The 19,041-nt window shown below is 37.5% G+C and overlaps 1 pseudogene; it reads left to right on the forward strand.

Annotated features, from left to right (window-relative positions):
- The first annotated feature begins 7,112 nt into the window (after nucleotides 1-7,112).
- Nucleotides 7,113-12,166, forward strand: LOC149139688 (uncharacterized; annotated as a pseudogene).
- The last annotated feature ends 6,875 nt before the right edge of the window (nucleotides 12,167-19,041 follow it).

The raw sequence follows: 19,041 nt of genomic DNA on the forward strand, positions 1-19,041 counted from the left end.
TCTAAGATGAGAAGCAAACTTTTCAATCTTTCAACTTTGAGAAATCTTAACTACTGAGGAGAAGAAAGGCAAATCTTTTCACACAGATCATAGAGCACACACTAATGCAAAATTTCCTAAATCAGCATGCAAACAGTCAAATGCAAAATGCACAATGCATGTATTTTCTTTTCCCTTTCTTAATGTTGATGTATTACAAAAAGAAAGTTGTTATTTAACTTTGATTTCGATTTAAAGCGAAAACAAACAAGCTTGTCCAAAATCAAAAGACACCTTAAGATTTACCTGTTTAATCACTGGAAATACATGAAATCAAACCATAATGACGAAAGTAAAAAGACTAATCAGCTATGGACAACAAACAAGCTAACTCTTTAGACCAGCAAAATGCCTAACACAGGTTCAGATCTAAGAAGCCAAAGCAAGACTAATTCACTTTCGTTATGGGAAATTGTAAATGATGTAAGAAATACAAAAGAACAAGTACAATTTCGTTATATAACAGAGGCGGAATGATGGCAAGTAAGGTTGGTTTCAGAACAGGTACAAGACTGGTAACTGGCTGCAAAACCTATAGTGAAAACAGGCAAGAAAAAGGGAGGAAACCCCAAATGCACAAGGCAAAATTGGGCCAACGCAGGTGCTGCACAGCCAGTCTGGCTCTCAGCGCAGGTAGCCCCTTCGGGACCTACGTTGCAAAGCAGGTAGCCTGTGTACTACCTGCTTTGGAAAACGAAAGTTGCGTTTTCTCAGTTTCCGGGTCACAATTTTCTCAAAAATTCACAGTTTTTGCTCAAATCAGAAGCTATCAGTCAAGCACACACAAAGGGATGACAAGGAAGATGAAAAGCTATCACTAAGAGCTTACAAGGATCCTTGTAGATCAGCTCTTCAAATCATGAACATGCTCAGAAATGAGCTAGAGTAGCTGCCTTCTACTTCGCTTTTGATATAGTCAAAAGCTTTTCGATTTGGTACTCTTTTGTTCAGGAAATGAATAGCAAAATACTACAAACAATCAAACAGATACGATCCCCAGCGGAGTCGCCAGTTTGTTGTAGGGAAAAGTATCCGATTCGGATGACCCTATCACACTCTAAGGGTGATAGTACCTCAGCAACAACTGTAAACAAAACTACTTAAGGTTTACTTCTTTATGAAAGCAAGAGAGAATGAAGAAATGCACTAACCGTTGCCTTGCGCTTAATATTTGCTCCAATCTCTTCTCTTTGCTGCTTGCTCCTAGCTCTTTGCTCTTTTGCTGGCCCAGCTACAATGAGATCCTGCAAAATAACAAAGAAGGAAACTACAAGAAGCATGCATTCATAACTGATTCAAGGATTAGCATAAATCAAATATACAATCATCACAATACATCATTGAAACAAATGCATATAGAAGAACCTCAATAGCTTTTATTAATGGAAGAAGTAAAGTTCTGAGAAGGTTACAACCATTGAAGGCTCCAATCCAGCAACACCTCCCAGCAGAAAGAATTTCTCCTCTTCACCTCCTTCAAGCAATCACCCAATAGTTCTATAGTGAAACCAACAGCATGTCATTACTTTGCACAAAATTCCAGCCTCTTGAGCTCATAGGAGAGAGCTCAATATATAGATGAATTGAGAAAGGATGAGTCAGCTTGCAACTGATGTGTAGCTGCCTTGTGTCCTCTCTCTCTTCAGTTGATCTTCAGTTCTTGAGTCCACTTGGAGAACCTTGCTTCCACTTGGAGAAACAGAGCCTCTGACTCATCACAAGGCGAAATCCCTGATCCAAGTGTCATTTTTGGAAGATTCCAGAGCAATGACTCAGTGTGCCACTTGTCCCATCTCGCTCAGCGCAGGTGGCCTTTGTTCTACCTGCTTTGCAACGCAGGTACACCATGGAGGAGTTGAGTTTCAGCGCAAAAGCCTAGTGGAGCACCTGCTTTGATTTCAGGATTGCTTGTTTTTGAGTGTTTTCAGGTGGAGAACTGATCTGAGAGCTGTTGGTTTGCTGACCTTGTTCCTCTAGGGGTAGGAACATCATGTTTAGGGACGTCGGATCCCTTGGATTATTGAAAATTCATGCCTGATGCTGCAAGGCACAAAATTGTCTATAACACCTGTGAAATATGGTGACCCTGGTCACCCTACAGTCACAGTTCAGGTTGGTAAAACCTTTGTTTCTAGAGTTATAGTAGATATGGGTGCTGCAATAAACATCATGACACTTGAAACAACACAGTTACTGCAGTTAAAAAATTTTATTAGGGAAACCCCAACCATTCTAGAGCTGGCTGACCGCTCCACAATCAAACCTGAAGGAGTCGTTGAAGACCTGATAATTTCAGTCGAATCTTGGAACTACCCAGCTAATTTTGTGGTGTTACAGACCAAAAATAAGTTGGGGGATCATCCATTGATTTTAGGGAGACCTTGGCTGGCTACAGCAGATGCCTTCATTAGCTGTAGGTCAGGTTCAATGACAATTTCTAATGGATGTGAAACCAAACATCTTACTCTGTACCCTCATGCCACACCGATGATTAACAATGATAACTTTGTGTGGTTAGATTATGAGGATGATGAGACTCAACCCATCTTGACTATCGGACAAGCCCTAACTTTTAAAGATTCAACCGAAGATGAATTAATTAATAGCTTTATTTCTGAACCTTCTTTGATTAACTCTGAAATACATGATCACTTGACTACAATCTTGGAATCTGAATCACAGCAAAATCTTAAAACTGAAGACTTATCTCAGACATCAGCTGACACCCCCTCCAAAAGTATAGCAGTCGAAATCGAGCCTGGCAAAACATTAAATATAAACCCTAACCTAACAGATGCTGAAACACAACAGTTAATGAAGTTACTCCACGAGAATAAACAAGCATTCGCATGGGATTACACAGATATGAAGGGAATTTCTTCTGAATTATGTACTCACCGAATTTATATTAAAGAAGGATCCCACCCAGTCTGCCAACCCCAACGACGAATGAATCCCAATTTAAGGGAAATTGTGAAAGAAGAACTTCAAAAACTGTTGAATGCAGGATTTATATATCCTATATCTGATAGTGAATGGGTTTCACCATTAGTAATAGTACCTAAGAAAAATGGGAAATGGAGAGTGTGTGTGGATTATAGAGCTCTGAATAAGGCTACTCAGAAAGATCATTTTCCCTTACCATTTATTGATCAGGTACTAGATAATTTGGCAGGTAAGAGATTCTTTTCCTTTTTGGATGGATTTAGTGGTTATAATCAGATCAAGATTGCACCCCAAGATCAGGACAAGACCACTTTTACTAGTCCATGGGGGACTTTTGCCTATAAAGTTCTTCCATTTGGACTATGTAATGCCCCAGCAACATTTCAAAGAGCGGTGATAGGAATTTTTTCTGATATGCTTAATGATTCCTTAGAAATATTTATGGATGACTTTACTCCTTATGGTGTGACTTTTGAAGATGCTTTACAAAACCTTGAAAAAGTACTTAAACGGTGTATAGAAGCACATCTTGCCTTAAGTACTGAAAAATGTCATATGATGATGAATCAAGGTATTGTTTTGGGACACTTCATTTCATTCCTAGGAATTCAGGTTGATCCAGCTAAAGTACAAGTAATTCAGACTCTGCCTATCCCGAAAACACAAACTAATGTAAGAAGATTTTTAGGACATGCTGGATATTATAGAAGATTTATCAAGGATTTTTCTAAAATAGCTTCTCCTTTGTTTGTGTTACTTATGAAAAATGCTGAATTTAAGTGGACTGATGGTTGTCAAAAAGCATTTAATGAACTTAAACATCAATTGTCTACAGCTCCCATTTTAAGAGGACCTGACTGGGCACTCCTCTTTCATATATCCTCTGATGCTTCAGATACTGCAATTGGAGCTGTCTTGGGTCAAGAAGAAAACAATCTTCCCTATGCTATCTATTTTATTAGTAAAAATATGACCCCTGCTGAACTTAATTATACAGTCACCGAGAAAGAATTCTTAGCAGTTATTTATGCTATTAATAAGTTTTGACATTATATTACTGGTTACACTACTTTTGTGCATACTGATCACTCGACCATTAAATATTTAATGAACAAATCAGTTACAAATGCTCGAGTTACCAGATGGTTATTATTGTTACAAGAATTTGATATCACAATTGTAGATCGACCAGGTAAAGAAAATGTAGTTGCTGATTTTCTTTCTCGGTTAAAAACTGATGAAAATATTCCAGTAGATGGTTCTTTTCCTGATGAATATTTATTTTCAGTATCTACTCACTCACCTTGGTATGCAGACATTGCCAATTACTTAGTTGCAGGGAAACTACCATCACACCTATCGCACATAGAGAAAAGAAAGATCGTTCAGCAAAGTTCTAGGTACAACTGGATAAGTGCGTGTCTCTTTGACACAGGACTCGACCAGGAAATTCGAAGATGCATCAGAGAAGATGAATTTTATGATATATTGAAGGCTTGCCACGATGGCCCTTGTGGAGGGCATTTTGCAGATAAAAGAACAGCACACAAAGTTCTCAGAATGGGTTACTATTGGCCCTCACTTTTCAAGGACGCAAAGAAATATGTTAGGGCCTATGATAGCTATCAGAGAATGGGCCAGCCTAATCACAGGGATGAAATGCCACTTAACCCCCAGGTAATACTTGAACCTTTTGAAAGATGGGCACTAGATTTTATAGGTCCCATCAATCCTCCATCCAATCAAAGAGTTTATATACTGGTTTGCACAGATTATATGACTAAGTGGGTAGAAGCTAAGGCACTCATCAAAGCTAATGAAGAATCAGTGTTAAATTTTCTATTTGAAGAAATCTTTGTTAGGTTTGGTTTGCCTAGAGAACTAGTCACAGATGGAGGACCTCCTTTTAATTCTCATGGCTTCAAAGATACACTCCAAAAATATCACATTAAGCATAAAATGACTACACCTTATCACCCCCAGGCAAATGGGCAAGTGAAAAGTACAAATAAAGTCATAGAAGCCATTTTAACAAAGACAGTCAAGGAGAATAGAAGGGACTGGTTTCAAAGGTTGCTTGAAGCATTATGGGCTTACAGAACTACTTGGAGGAACACTACGAGTTTTTCACCTTATGAATTAGTTTATGGTAAAAATGTTGTTTTTCCTGTGGAATTTGAAATCGAAACCTTAAGGACTGCTTTAGTTGTTAACCTTGGTTTGACTGATGCACAGACAACTAGGTTGCAGCAGCTTCAGGAATTGGATGAAAAGAGGTTGGATGCCATCCATCAAACAACCATGATACAACAGCAAAGAACCAGGTGGCATGACAAAACTATTAAGCACAAGCAGTTCCAAAAAGGTAATTGGGCCTTACTGTATGACTCCCGTTTTGAAAATTTTCAGGGGAAATTAAGAACAAGGTGGCTAGGACCTTATGAAGTAGATGCTGTTTTTCCAAATGGAACAGTCAGACTCCTAACGATTGATGATAGTAGAACACCATTATTAGTGAATGGGTATCGACTCTGTTTGTATCAACGGCCTGTTTCTAAAGAGGATTTCAAAGCTACTTGCATGACAGACATACACTATACCTTTTTGGGGGAACCAGCTATCCCTCAATGCACTTAATTTCCTGTTTATGTATTTATTTCTAGATTAGATTTCTTAACTAATAATCCCTGTCAAGGGTTGCCATGTTACAATTAATTATTTTGCAGGTCTTAGCTTTGGATGGTGGCTGAAAAAGAAAGATTCCAATATAGGAAGAATTAATCTGCAGATTGGAAAAGCATTGCCATGTCATTCCAGATCATAATCCATTTTCCCGTTACTGATACACCATTTCCCGTTGCTGATACACCATTTCCCGTTGCTGATACACCATTTCCCGTCGCTGATACACCATTTCCCGTTGCTGATACACCATTTCCTATTACTGATACACCATTTCCCGTTGCTGATACACCATTTCCCGTTGCCGATACACCATTTTCCATTGCTGAAACACTACTTTCCAGTGTCGAAACACCAAATCCCACTGCTTAAACACCAATCTTTTCTATTTTCCTAAATATCCCCATTTTTACTCCCGAGAATGAACTATTATTTCAAAAAGAAATATATCATTCTTTATTCAAAGGAATCAGCCATTTATCCTGTTAATAATACCCCTTCACTACTGCCTCTCGTGAATAATAAAAACCTCGTGGATAAAAACCCTCACACCTTACAAACATATCTTTTTTATAATGAACATTGACCTATTAAGGACGAGATAACACTTTTCAGCATGACAACCAAAGGTAATTGTAAAGTTATGCATGTTATGTGTGAATATTAAATTATAGTTAATGAGGAGATAGTTGACATGACCGCTAAAAGCATCGTACTGCCAACCATATCATTCAACCGCAATTGGGGGGGATTACCGAAATATCATAATCATTACAAGACAAGCCTATCACTGCCATCCATATTCCTCCCGGTTGTGTCTAATCCACCTCGTTTATGCCTTACCACGTCATAATTTCATTTTGCAACGTTCTGTTCTGTTTCGACCTCGGCAACTCAGCTCTGCACTTTGTATTCTGCCTAAAACAGTAACCATGGGAGGAGATGCTGTTAGACATGAACTGGGCTCGACGGCATTACTAGAACTTTACCCAGACGCATACCAGATCTTCCTGCAAGCAGGATGGGTGGACTATTTCAGAAGACTTCCGGAATTTGATTTGCAGCAGGTCCTCGAATTTGCATGCAATTTGAGGGAGGGGTATTCTACTGTCCAAGGGGTGAGAATCCCAGTAACAGAAGAAGACATAACACAAGTTTCGGGGCTTCCAACCAATGGCATTCACTGGTTCAGCAGGAAGCATCTTATCCTCAATGCATAGCAAGATTTTTTGTTACCTGGGGAGCAGGTGGAAGCCAAAGGCAGGGGTGTTGCGCTTCGGTCATTACCACCGCCTTGGCCAAAAGTTGCAGAATTCATCAAGCACTACTTCACTTGCGAGGGCCGCTATCAGGTAGTCTACCAACATGACTTCGTCTTATTAAATCATTTGCGGCATGGTCGTCTAGTAAATATGCCTTATTATCTCCTTGGATGTCTGAAAAATATGGCACATTACACTGTGAACGCTAGGCACCAACTCCTCTACCTCACGCACCATCGTTTGGTCCAACTTCTGATAAATAGAGGCTTCGCCCTGCATAATCCACCTCCCCTCATTAACCCTCCCCAGCAAGCTGAGGAAAATCCTCAGCAAAATGAAGAAAATTCCCAGCAAGATGCTGAAACTCAGCAACCAGCAGCAGGAACACCCCAATTAAGCACTGAAAATCTGTTGCAGTCCTCACCCCATGATGAAGCCGAACCGTCCACTCCCATAGTTCACATCCCTACCGATGATTCAGACGAGGATACCCTCATCACTTTCCTTAAAAGGAAAAAGCAACAGAAAACTGCAACCCCGTCAAAAAGAAGAACCAGGGCCTCAGTAAAGGCAGCTACTATTTCTGATGATTCCCTGAGTAAAAGTCCTCGCAAGAGGAAAACTACTGTCTCTCCTGGTTCCCTACCTCGGCAACAAACAAGGTTGTTTGCAGCAACCGAGGCCGTTCCTCCTATCATTTTAAATCCCCGTATTCCCCATAGCCCTGAACCTTCACCTCCTTCACCCTCAGATGCCGAAATTCAAAGTGTTCACGATTTTGTAACATCATTTTTCTCAACAGAGGTAGCTGCTCCACAAGAACCAGTTGTCGACAAATTCAAACCAGACATCCAAGCTGATATAGGACATGTGGCTGTTACACAAGAACCAACCACTGAACTAATAGGTGCCACAAAAGAACCACCTGTTGGGGAGCAAAAAGAAGATGACCTGCATGTGGCTATTACACAAGAACCAGCCACTGACCCAATAGGTGCCACACAAGAACCACCTGTTGGGGAGCAAAAAGAAGACGACCTGCATGTGGTTGTTACACAAAAACCAGCCACTGACCCAATAGATGCCACACAAGAACCACCTGTTGGGGAGCAAGAAGAAAATGCCCTAGGTGAAACTGATACACAAACAGACCCAATAGGTGAAACACAAGAACCACCTGTTGGGGACGCACATGATGAAGTTAATGCTGAACAACAATTCTCTTCTCCTTTGGAATCTGTAACTGTAGAAGCCCTAGTTACTCTAGCCTCCCTATAAGAAGAAAATGAGTTCTTAAAATCAGAAATTAAGGCCTATCAGAAAGAGTTAGCAATGGCTAGGGAAGCCTATAAAGAAGAACTCAATCTGTACATGTTAGCTCAAGTAGCATCTCAAGCTGAAAAGAGTGTAGAGAAAGAGCAATACAGTGAATACATGTGCAGTGAATGTGGGGATATATATACTCAAGCAGGATATAAAATAATTGCAGTCCCATTGACTGGAGCCAACCCTGTTATATTTAAAAAGGAACACCCTGCTGTTACACAAGAACCAGCAGGGTCTTCAAGGATTTCAGAAGAAGAAATAGAACCACCCCGGCCTACCCAAGTTATTGATGAGCAGAAATTAGAAGAAGAAGTAGAACCACCCCGGCCTACCCAAGTTATTGATGAGCAGAAATCAGAAGAAGAAGTAGAACCACCCCGACCTACCCAAGTTATTGATGAGAAGAAATCAGAAGAAGAAATAGAACCATCCTGGCCTACCCAAGTTATTGATGAGCAGAAATCAGAAGAAGAAGTAGAACCACCACGGCCTACCCAAGTTATTGATGAGTAGAAATCAGAAGAAGAAGTAGAACCACCCCGGCCTACCCAAGTTATTGATGAGCAGAAATCAGAAGAAGAAATAGAACCATACCGGCCTACCCAAGTTATTGATGAGCAGGAACCAGAATCAAAATCTTTTACAACTGTGCATATACAAACTAAACCTCCCTGTGTTAGCGATGCTCATGCACAGACTTCTACTTTTCAAGAATTAAGCAACACATGGAGAGCAGAATACGAGCTTTCCCAAGGAAAGGCATTTCAACAGCAGAAGTCATTATGGTTTAACTATGCCTATAGGAATTGGGAAGCAATGGAACAGTCTCGTGCACAGCACAAAGAAAATAAGCAATTAAAAGCCAGACTGTCCCTTATCTTCGATTTGGTCCAACGCTTACTAGCTACAAGAAAGCCTTCTTTTAATTATTCTGTATTCTTGAGAGAACGCTTAGCGTTCCTCCAATTAAAAGCAATAAAGGATGGAAGGCCACACCAGGTCTCTACACCACAACAATTCATTGAAACTTTTGCAGAAGCACCAAACAATGATTAGAATTTGCTGTGCGAACTCTATCTTCACAATGAGGCTATGCCTGAAGATAGAAAGATTAATTTACTTCCTATTTGTGGTGATATTCAAATAAGAGCTTTTATTTCCTTTTTGGCCAACCAATTCAGTTGGCAGAATGCTTTCATGTCTGCACAACAGAATGAGGAGAACTGTCTTCTCTGGATTCGTCCGAAACCACAGAATTCAGCCATCTTCCTCCTGGAACATCAACGGAATCTGCGAGAGCCAGGCATGGCCGATCACATTAGGAATCTGCAAACAGCAATCTTGGAAGACTGCCAGCATTATGTCAAAGCTAAAGGACCTCTGGCCATAAAAGCAAATGAATTTTTCTGGGAACACTGTCCCAAAGAAAGAAGGGAATATCATCCCTACAATCCCCTCAATCTGCAGGCAGCAATCTCAAGGATACCTGATTATGTAAAATGCATGAGACAATGTGCTGAACGGTGGATTGGTTACCATTTTCATTTCCCTCTCTTATGGATTCCTGGAGAACAATACAAGGCTCAATTTACATTGATTAAAAAGGAAGAATTGGCAGCATGGAAAAGAATTTGGAATGCCCAAGGGTTCAGAGACATGGTTGACAGCACTTTCTACACTTACTGTATAAGCAATCTACACTGTTCAGCCCAGTATTCTGATTCTGACTCAGATTAGGCGTTGCATGCAGACATGCAACATTTTCAGTTGGGGGGGATGTTAGGTTCCCATTTTGTCTATTTTTCACTATATAGTTTGCCATTGTATTACCCTCTTCAACCCTTAATTGAAAGCCTTTGCTAGTGTTTTCGCTTAATCACACTAAAAGGTACAGAATAACTTTCTTGATTGCTACATGTTTAATTATTCAACACGTAATCATGCTATCTTTATAATTATTCCCTGAAGTTGATTAAAGTGTTGACTAATTGTTGAAACTGCCTAACTGGCAGGATCACATTTTGTCGTTGCTGAAATAGCAGAAACAACGCAAACCGTGAAGCTGAAACAACACGAACAACATGCGCACTTTGAGGAACAGTTGAGATTTGCGTAACAAATCTGCATCGGCAAAGGAGTCTGACCGATTACTATATTGGTCGTAATGATCATGATCCTCATGACTATAACAATATTTTGTTATCAAGAACTAACTTTCTTATTTTTGGTACAAAAGGGTTGAGTCAGAATGTATGAAAATCTTTGTAATAGATGTCTCCTCTATAAAGAGGAGACATCTACATTAGAGAGGGGGGAGAAAGAAGGGGAACACACTGTAACACAGAACTTGTAGTGAAGGGATGAAATTGAATTCCTTTTTGTAATATGGTTTATTGGCAGATGAATACAATTCTATTCTGAGTATTTTATTTTAATTCCTGTGTTCTGGGGAATCTTGTGAGAAGGACAGGGCCCACCTTCATCACAAGATTCACCCATCTCTTTTTGTTGTGTGGTGTGTGTGTGATTTCTGTTTATATTACAGTTACTGCTTCTAATGATATTTACTTTTGCTGAAACTCTGTTTTCCTTTTTAACTGATTGATGTTGCATATGAGTGCCTCACCGGTGATTAGGATTTATAGAGTGTATGGGTGAACTGGACAACAGAGGCAGGTGTTGAAAGTCCTTACTCTGAGGATAGGGTCCTAATCCTTTGTTGCAGGACAACCATCACTTCCTTTTGCAGATTTGTTTCCTTTAAGTTATTTGTTCTTACTTCATTTTCTGCAATAGGCTGTAACTACTGTAACTGCTGTAACACAGAGTAGGGATTTAATAGATAGTAGACTGTTTATACTACAGCTTTTAATACCATTAAGATTGAGTACATACAGTACGTAGTCACCTTTGGAATAATCAGACTTTCCCGGGTTGATAATTAATGTGGCACTCGACTGTTTTATTATTAAACAATTAAAGTGACTAACAATGGTGTTACATATGTTGCATAGTTTTGTACACATCACCTTGTCATTGGTCAATCAAGCCCCATCATCCATACCTGCTTGCAGAGCATTGAATAGCACTATGGTATTCACATGCCATTGCAAAGGAGATTTCTCAAACTTACAATTTTGGACTTGATATTTTCTTCGATAATATTGGGTGCATCCCAACACATAGTGAATGATAAGTGAGCGTTATTGTTGTTGGGGTATTACTTGTTGGTTGTGGTCCCTAAGCACATATACATAGTAAGTGCGAGAAATAAGAGTTATGAAGAGAAATGGGAGAAATACAAGGCCTTTTTCAGTCATATTGATGAGTAAGTCGAAGTTTGTAGCCCATTCTGTGTTAGCATAGAGAGGTCTTCAACTTCTACAGTTAAAGATGAGTCCAGAAATGTTCTAGCATATGAGGAGCAGGAGGAACCCATCTCATGCAGACCATCTGTGGATGGTAGTGCAGACAATCCAAATTATTCTGATGTTGAAGATCAGTCATGGAATTCACAATATGATTCAAATGGAGGAACTTATGATGATGAATATGATTATTCTATTACTTTTGATCTTGATATTGCATGAATGTCAGATCTCGCAAGGTGTTCTCTTTCTGATAGTTCCAATGTAGATCTTGAGAAGGGTCCTAAACCCGAGGTGAAGGCACCATAAGGGAATGTGCCTTCTGATCAAGGGAGGCAATTAGACAAAATTTGGAGTCGGCCTGAGAAGGAGTGTAGAATATGCCATCTTACTCTGGAGACCAACTAAGAGGTAGGGGCATCTATTGTGTTGGGTTATTCTTGCAAGGATGATTTGGTTGTTTCTCAAAAGCAGTGTGCAGAGGCCTGCTTCAAAATCAGGGGTAACAGGTTAGTTTTTTTTCCCAGTTACCATATTTTTTAAGTATCTATATAGTTATTTCTCATTGGCTATAACATTGTAGACTCAAATGCACAACTTGATTTTCTGTGTGCCTATTCCCCTTGTCGTAGGTTTATCTTATATTCCTATTTATGTTACCAAAAACATGACTAGGGGACTTGTTTTTCATTTCGTTCCTGTTGTTGTATCTATTCCTATCTTGACACTAAATGAGTGCAGTACTAATCAATTTTTCATGTGTAAAATACATCGAGGAGGGTGGGGTTTATGTTTCTTATCTCCTGAAACCCTCTAGCTCTGCTTCTCACTATGTTCTTGCTTTTATTCCATTTTTCCTCTTCTGGTAACATAGACACATATCACTCTTTGGGTGAGGGGCTATTCCCATTAGTTGTTTGTGAAATAGAGGTAGCAACGTTGGAATGTATTCTGGATCATGTTTTTCACATTTTTGGCAAATTTGTCATTTGTACAATATGAATGGTTTCAATAGAAATTATCAGGATTATTTTCTAGAGCCTTGCCTCTTTTGAATTATTTTATCGATGTATTGTAAGAGACCATAGAGAATCTTTCACAAATAAAACCACTGAATTCGTACTATAGGCGAGTTTTAAAAATCAATTTTTTAGAAGCACCATATTAATTATACAGTTTTTCAATGCTAGTCATATGATTATCGTATACAAGTTTTTTAAGATGCCATCAAAATGCTTGTTAAACAGAGACAATGGTCTTGTTATTCTATGTTGTTTGACTTATCCATGTACCCTTCCAAACCACACTATTTTAAGGTAATAAGGTTATATATTTTGTTGGCCATATGTAATTTGCAGTAGCCTTACATTCATTTTGGTTTTCTTGCATCCCTTTTTCTTTTGTTGTGATCCAAGCTAATGAGAAAAGAAAATGGTCTAAAAACAAAATTAACACCTTAACTTATCAACCTTAAAAATTGCAAGTAAGTGGGGTTTAGAATCTAAATTTAATACCAGCTCGTCAATTCTTTTTAGGTGGCAATAGAATCAGTCCCATCGGAGGAGTAGGAGTAAGTATCTTTTAAACTTACCTTCACTATTGTTGGCCATACCTAGTATGTTCATCTCTATTCTATCTTAACACCAAATTGCAATAAAAAATGGTTAGATCCCTTGGGCATGCAACATTTCTAATAAATACCATAAAACTTTGTATAATCACATTTGGACTCTCAATAAACAAAGGAAACATTGTGTTATCTAGATCTGGAGCAAAATCATGAATTGATGCCTCTTTGGTTTCCAAAATTGAAAATACACAACTGAACCTCTTTCCAGAACAAGAATACTATATTCATTTTCTCCTTATATATTCTCAAGAGGGAAAGCCAAAAATCTCTTTGGCTTTCTAGATGTTGCTTGAGTTGACAAAACTTGGAACCTCTGGAGTGACATGAAGGGACTGCATTCCTAGTGATAGCCCCATCCATATTCTCTTGCTTTTTTTTAAAGAATTTGTTAAGTTTTTTTTGTCTTTCCCATTGGACTACAAATTCCCAAGGTACTCATCTTCTTTGAAAATTAATTATGACTGATTTCAAACACGACTTCCATAAAATTGTCTAGAATGGTATTTGGTTATGGTCACTTTAGAGGATGCTTGCTTCTTTGTATTCTTGAAGGTGAGTACCAATCTTTGATGTTCATCCTTAAGAAAAGTTGTTAGATTCGGAGAGTGGAGATCTATTGAATGTGTGTCAAAATCAATGAAATTTGTTGGCCTTTGTTGTGCTCAAAATAGTGCATCCATTCTCCTCTTGTATTCATACAATAATTCCCTGGTGTGGGTTTTGACCTTAGGGAAAGAGAAAACTATTGTAAAACTATTTGTTAATCTCTATCAGTGGCGTTTGGCTAAACTATAACATGTGATGTTTTTTCTAGAGGTTGGTAGTCTTGCTTGATGTGTAACATATTATATAAGCAAAAAATCCTCTCCTCTGTGCATGCCTTTGTTACAACTTCTTTTACTGGAAGGTGTTATTCTCATTTTGCTACCATTTGGATTCAAATGTCTATCTCATGGATAGGCGATTCTGATATTCACTGTCTTGTTGTTTCTTCAACGTTGTTATAGATTTGGCCAAAGGCATTGCTTGCTCAATGCAGATAGTACTCGTGTGCACCATGTGCCTAAGCACATAATTACTCAAGAGTAACATGGAGGCTGGTTATACAAAATTCTAAATTTATGTCATAATTGTGGTTGAGTTCTTATCGTTATTGAAGGCCTTGGTTTCTCATACTAATTAGTCTGAGAATGTAGAGCTCAGTCTTTAATGGGACATTTTATCAGGATATTTCTTTCTGCACATCTTTATATCAAAATTTTAGTTCATTATGATCTGCATGGGAAGGTTTCTTTGCATTGAAGGTAAAATTGTCTTTTGTGATTTATCTATGAGAAATTTCATATGATTTATTTTGATGATATCTTTGTGTCTCAAATGTATTTTGTGGCACCCTCCTTTGTTCCATCATTTGGTGGTTTCACGTTCTTATTTACAGTCTCTTTGTCTGCTTACTTTTCAACAACCTTGTCTTATATTCCTCCCCTCTTTGTTTTTGATTACCTTGAATGAGCTATGCCACCATTGACAAAATGTTGTAAACTCCCATATGTGATCTTTGAACTTATAAGGTAGTTATCTTTGGAACATTCCCTTTATTTAAAAGCAAAGAGGACTTTTATGGAAATCATCAAAATTTATATGACATATGTTTATTGTGCATTTAACCATCGGCCAAGATTCAAGACTAAATCAACCATGACCATCCTTCTAATTAGTTGCCTTTTTCCATTCTTCTTGCTTGACACTGTAGTCTGTTTGTCCTTTTACAAATACCTTCCAATCTCAACGTTATCATCTAGGATTGCTCCATTGATAGCTTAGAATTGTTGGTGCCATCAATTCAGGGAGAGCTCACTCTTCTTCCTCTTATGCTTTTTTCCTGCAGTCTTAAGGTTTTCACCTTCACTCTATCCCTCTTATATGTATTTTCTTCAACTCTATTATTGACTAGCTCAATGGAAATTGCGTTTATTCTTGCCTTACTCTTTTATGAACTTGAGTAATATGATTGCTTTATATATAGTTGCAGATATCCACATTCCTTTTCCTCCTTGTACCCAAGTTAGAGCATGGCATTCAATATCATTTCTTCCCACTTCTCCAACAATGCCTCTACCATGTCATTAACGATGCACATCTGAGGCACTACTGGCACTGACAAGTCTTTCCTAATTGATTGCCTCAAAAATGCCTCCCTAACCAACTCTACCAATGGAGAAAACCCCCTACTCTTGCTTGCTCCAATTGGTGTTGCAGATGTTGTTTCTTTAAATGGTAACTTCTGCATTTATTAAAAATTTGACTTGTAGGTTTCTTCTAGGTCCAGCAATAGACAAAATCAATCAAACTAACTGTGAAACTAGGTTTTTGGAAAATTTCATTTTCTTTTGGCAAAATCGGAATGTAATTTGTTACATGAATGAAATATTCACACCCCCAAAAGCAATGCATAACATTTTTGCTCAATTGCAGGTTGCTTACTAGGCTCCCACATTCTCATTGTCACTTCGGTGGCAAGTTTCCATATTCTCGCCATGGTTGGGAGGGTTTGTACACTGAACACTTTTTCCATGGTTGGGATGGTTTGTACATTGAACACTTTTTCAATGGTTGGGAGGGTTTTACACTGAATAATTTTGATAGATAAATTGCTAATGAAATTCTAGTGTAATTCCATGCTAGAATATTCACAACCCATCCATGGGTAAGAGGTTACCCAACCGGCATTGGGTGCAAGTCCAACTGTGCGTAAAGCCCCAAGCTTCTTGGAAACAACTCATTATCGAGGAGATTACCCAAGCTAGACTTGACTATAAGCCCAAATTATCAGCAGTACCCTTACGTGCGCTTACTTTCTTGAAATGAGCTTAGTAAATTTCTAAATTCTCCTTCTAACTTGTTAGATACATAAAATAATTTTATTCAAAAGGTAAAAAAACCAAACAAAATATAAGCCTATCTTTGCACATTTTAATACAAATGATAGTTATCTCCCTTCTTTTTAATTTTTTCAATTTTTCCATTAGTTTTCTTTCTTATATAAATAACTTTATTTTAATTTCAAAATAATATTAAATATAATTAAAATTTTATTTTTATTTTATTATTATTTTTTATTTCAATAATTTTAATTAAAAAAAACTTATTATTATTACCTCTGCGGTTGCAGGGCACAGGATAAATCCAATCAATATTGGGTGGACTTTAAATTAGTTCCACAGTTTAAAAATTAAATTATTTTCTTTAAAATTGACATTAATAAAATAATTAAAATTATTTTTGAAAAATATTTTATTTTATTTATTATAAATTTGATTGGCTATAGTTTTATTTCTCTTATTGTATAATGATTATAATTTGTCCTCCTCCCGCACTGGACTGCTTACAACCCAGCCACTTTGGGCTGACATGCCAATATGTAAATAAAATCAAATATTTTTAACATGCTGCTTAAAAAATATTTAAGCCATCACATCCTCGTATAGGCTTTGTATCAAGGCTTTTTCTATGGTAAATCGTCTAGTTCTATGGTGCAGTAATAGAATCCAACACATCGTTCATTGTGCAAATCTGTCAAGGCAACGCAGGCATTTAATGTTTTTTTATTATAATTATTAATTTATATTTAAAAAAATCATAATTATTAATTTATAATTGATATTTGTTGATGAGAAGGAATTTTTTTAATTTCAAGGATATTTTTGTTTTTTTATAAATTTATTACAAATAATAATAAAAAATTGTAAAAAGCTTTAGCACAATAAGAATCCAGAATGGGCCTGGGATGCCCTATTTTTGCTAAGAGCTTCTTTCGGACGTAAGGAAACAGGTTAACGGCCCAAGACCCAGAGGCATCTGGCAGGAGTGATAGCCTGCTCCCTTACGGACCACCAGCGGGTTATTTCAGGTGGCGTGGTTTTCCTTGATAACAGTGATGTGTTAAACTAACATTCGCGGATAGCAGCCAGAGATGGCTGTCCTCACTGTTGGTTTGACAAACTGAGTTTGATAGGTTTTTCCACCTTTTGAAAAAAAAAAAAAAAAAAAAAACAAAAGAAAAGAATCCAGAAGAATTAAAGTCCCTTTTGTTTTATGGGTTCAACATTGTTTCAAAATGCTCATGAGTTTGATTATTTTGAAGTTTAAAGTTTGTTGAGCGGAAAATGATAATAGGTTTAATCATTTGAAATTTAAAATATTTAATATTATAATTTAGGAATATTTATTAATTAAATTTTATTTTTTTATTTTAATAAATTAATTTTATGATTTGATAAATGAAAATAAAATTTATAATATATTTAGAAAATAATATTATATATATATATATATATATATATAATTTTATTTTATTAGAATTATTAAAATTGAGTTTTCAATGGAATAAATTAAATTTTTAATTATTTTTTAAGTGGTTTGTGATTATTGGAAATAGGATATTATTTATTTTTGAATTTAAGTATCACATAGTCTCTTTTCATTCACAAAGACTAGATTTTTGGGATTTTACAAATCTATGTTACAATGTAAGAAATTGAAATCCAGGTGGTCTAGGCCTCACTCGATGAGGTTTTGAAGTTTTCTGAAAGTGCCCTAATCTGTCGGTTCAATGATTTTTGCCAGCGGAGGTATGGAAGCTTGTCATTTCTGATGAAATTAATATCTACCCCTGTGCTAGGGGTTTCTTTATAGTAGATTTTGGAAACCCTAAAAGCAGACAATGTATTCTAGATTCCGGCCCTCGGTTTTGGGAAAACTCAGGTCTATTCATGAAGCCATGGAACCCATCATTCGATCCCTCAACACCAGTCATAACCTCAGCACCAGTTTGGGTGAGATTGCCAAACCTACCCTTGCATCTCTGGAATTTCTCCTCGCTAAAAGCCATTGGAAATGCAATTAGGAAATTTTACTGCAGGTGCCCAGAAACAAAGGAATATGCCAGAACCACCTATGCACGCATCTGTGTGGAAATGGACTTCAACGCTGGATTCCCATCTGGAATAAACCTAACAAGTAAAGACTACGTATGGAACTAGAAACTCGATTATGAAAGTGTCCTCTTCAGATGTTGATCCTGCTTTGAGATAGGCCATCTAGCCAAAAATTGCCCAAAAGCCTCCCAGAAAAATTCTGCTAGAAAGAATCACCACAGATCTACATGGTGGGAAGGAGCACAAAAAGAACATTACATTGTCATCAAAGAAGAATACTCTCCAAAAAACTTTGAATCGCAAGAAATCTGGCAAGAAAGAAACAACTCTCAAGACAAGCAGGGGGAAAGCCCCACCCAACAGCAAAAAAGTGAACTCGACAATCCCTCAAGCATTAACAGTTATGAGGATTCGAATACCACACAAAATACATCTTCATTTAATAGCAAAGCAGATATCCCAGACTAAACTTCTTCTCGAACTATCTTCAAAAGGACAAACACAACAAATTGTGAAGCTAAGACACCAATGTCCCAAGAACCAGAAGAGATGAAGGAGATGCAAGATAAAGGAAGTTGGAAGACCGTAGAGAAAAAAAGAGAGCTACAACACCAATCTCACCAAGAAAGACGAGAAGCCAGACAATTAAGAACTAAGAAAATTATAGGTCCGATAGACCAATTTGGTCTCAGTGGATATTAACCACCACCACCACCACCACCACCACCATCATCATCATCATAATCATATTTTTAGTTTTTTATGTTTCTTTAGAGTGAATAATTTTGATGGTTTTATTTGTAATAAGTAAAATGAGTATTAGGAAATGTAGAAATGTTAAAATAGAAAAT

The sequence above is a fragment of the Pinus tabuliformis genome, chromosome X, assembly GCF_031772625.1.
Source record: "Pinus tabuliformis cultivar Carrire ecotype Pingquan chromosome X, CPIR1, whole genome shotgun sequence".
Classification (NCBI taxonomy): Eukaryota; Viridiplantae; Streptophyta; class Pinopsida; order Pinales; family Pinaceae; genus Pinus; species Pinus tabuliformis.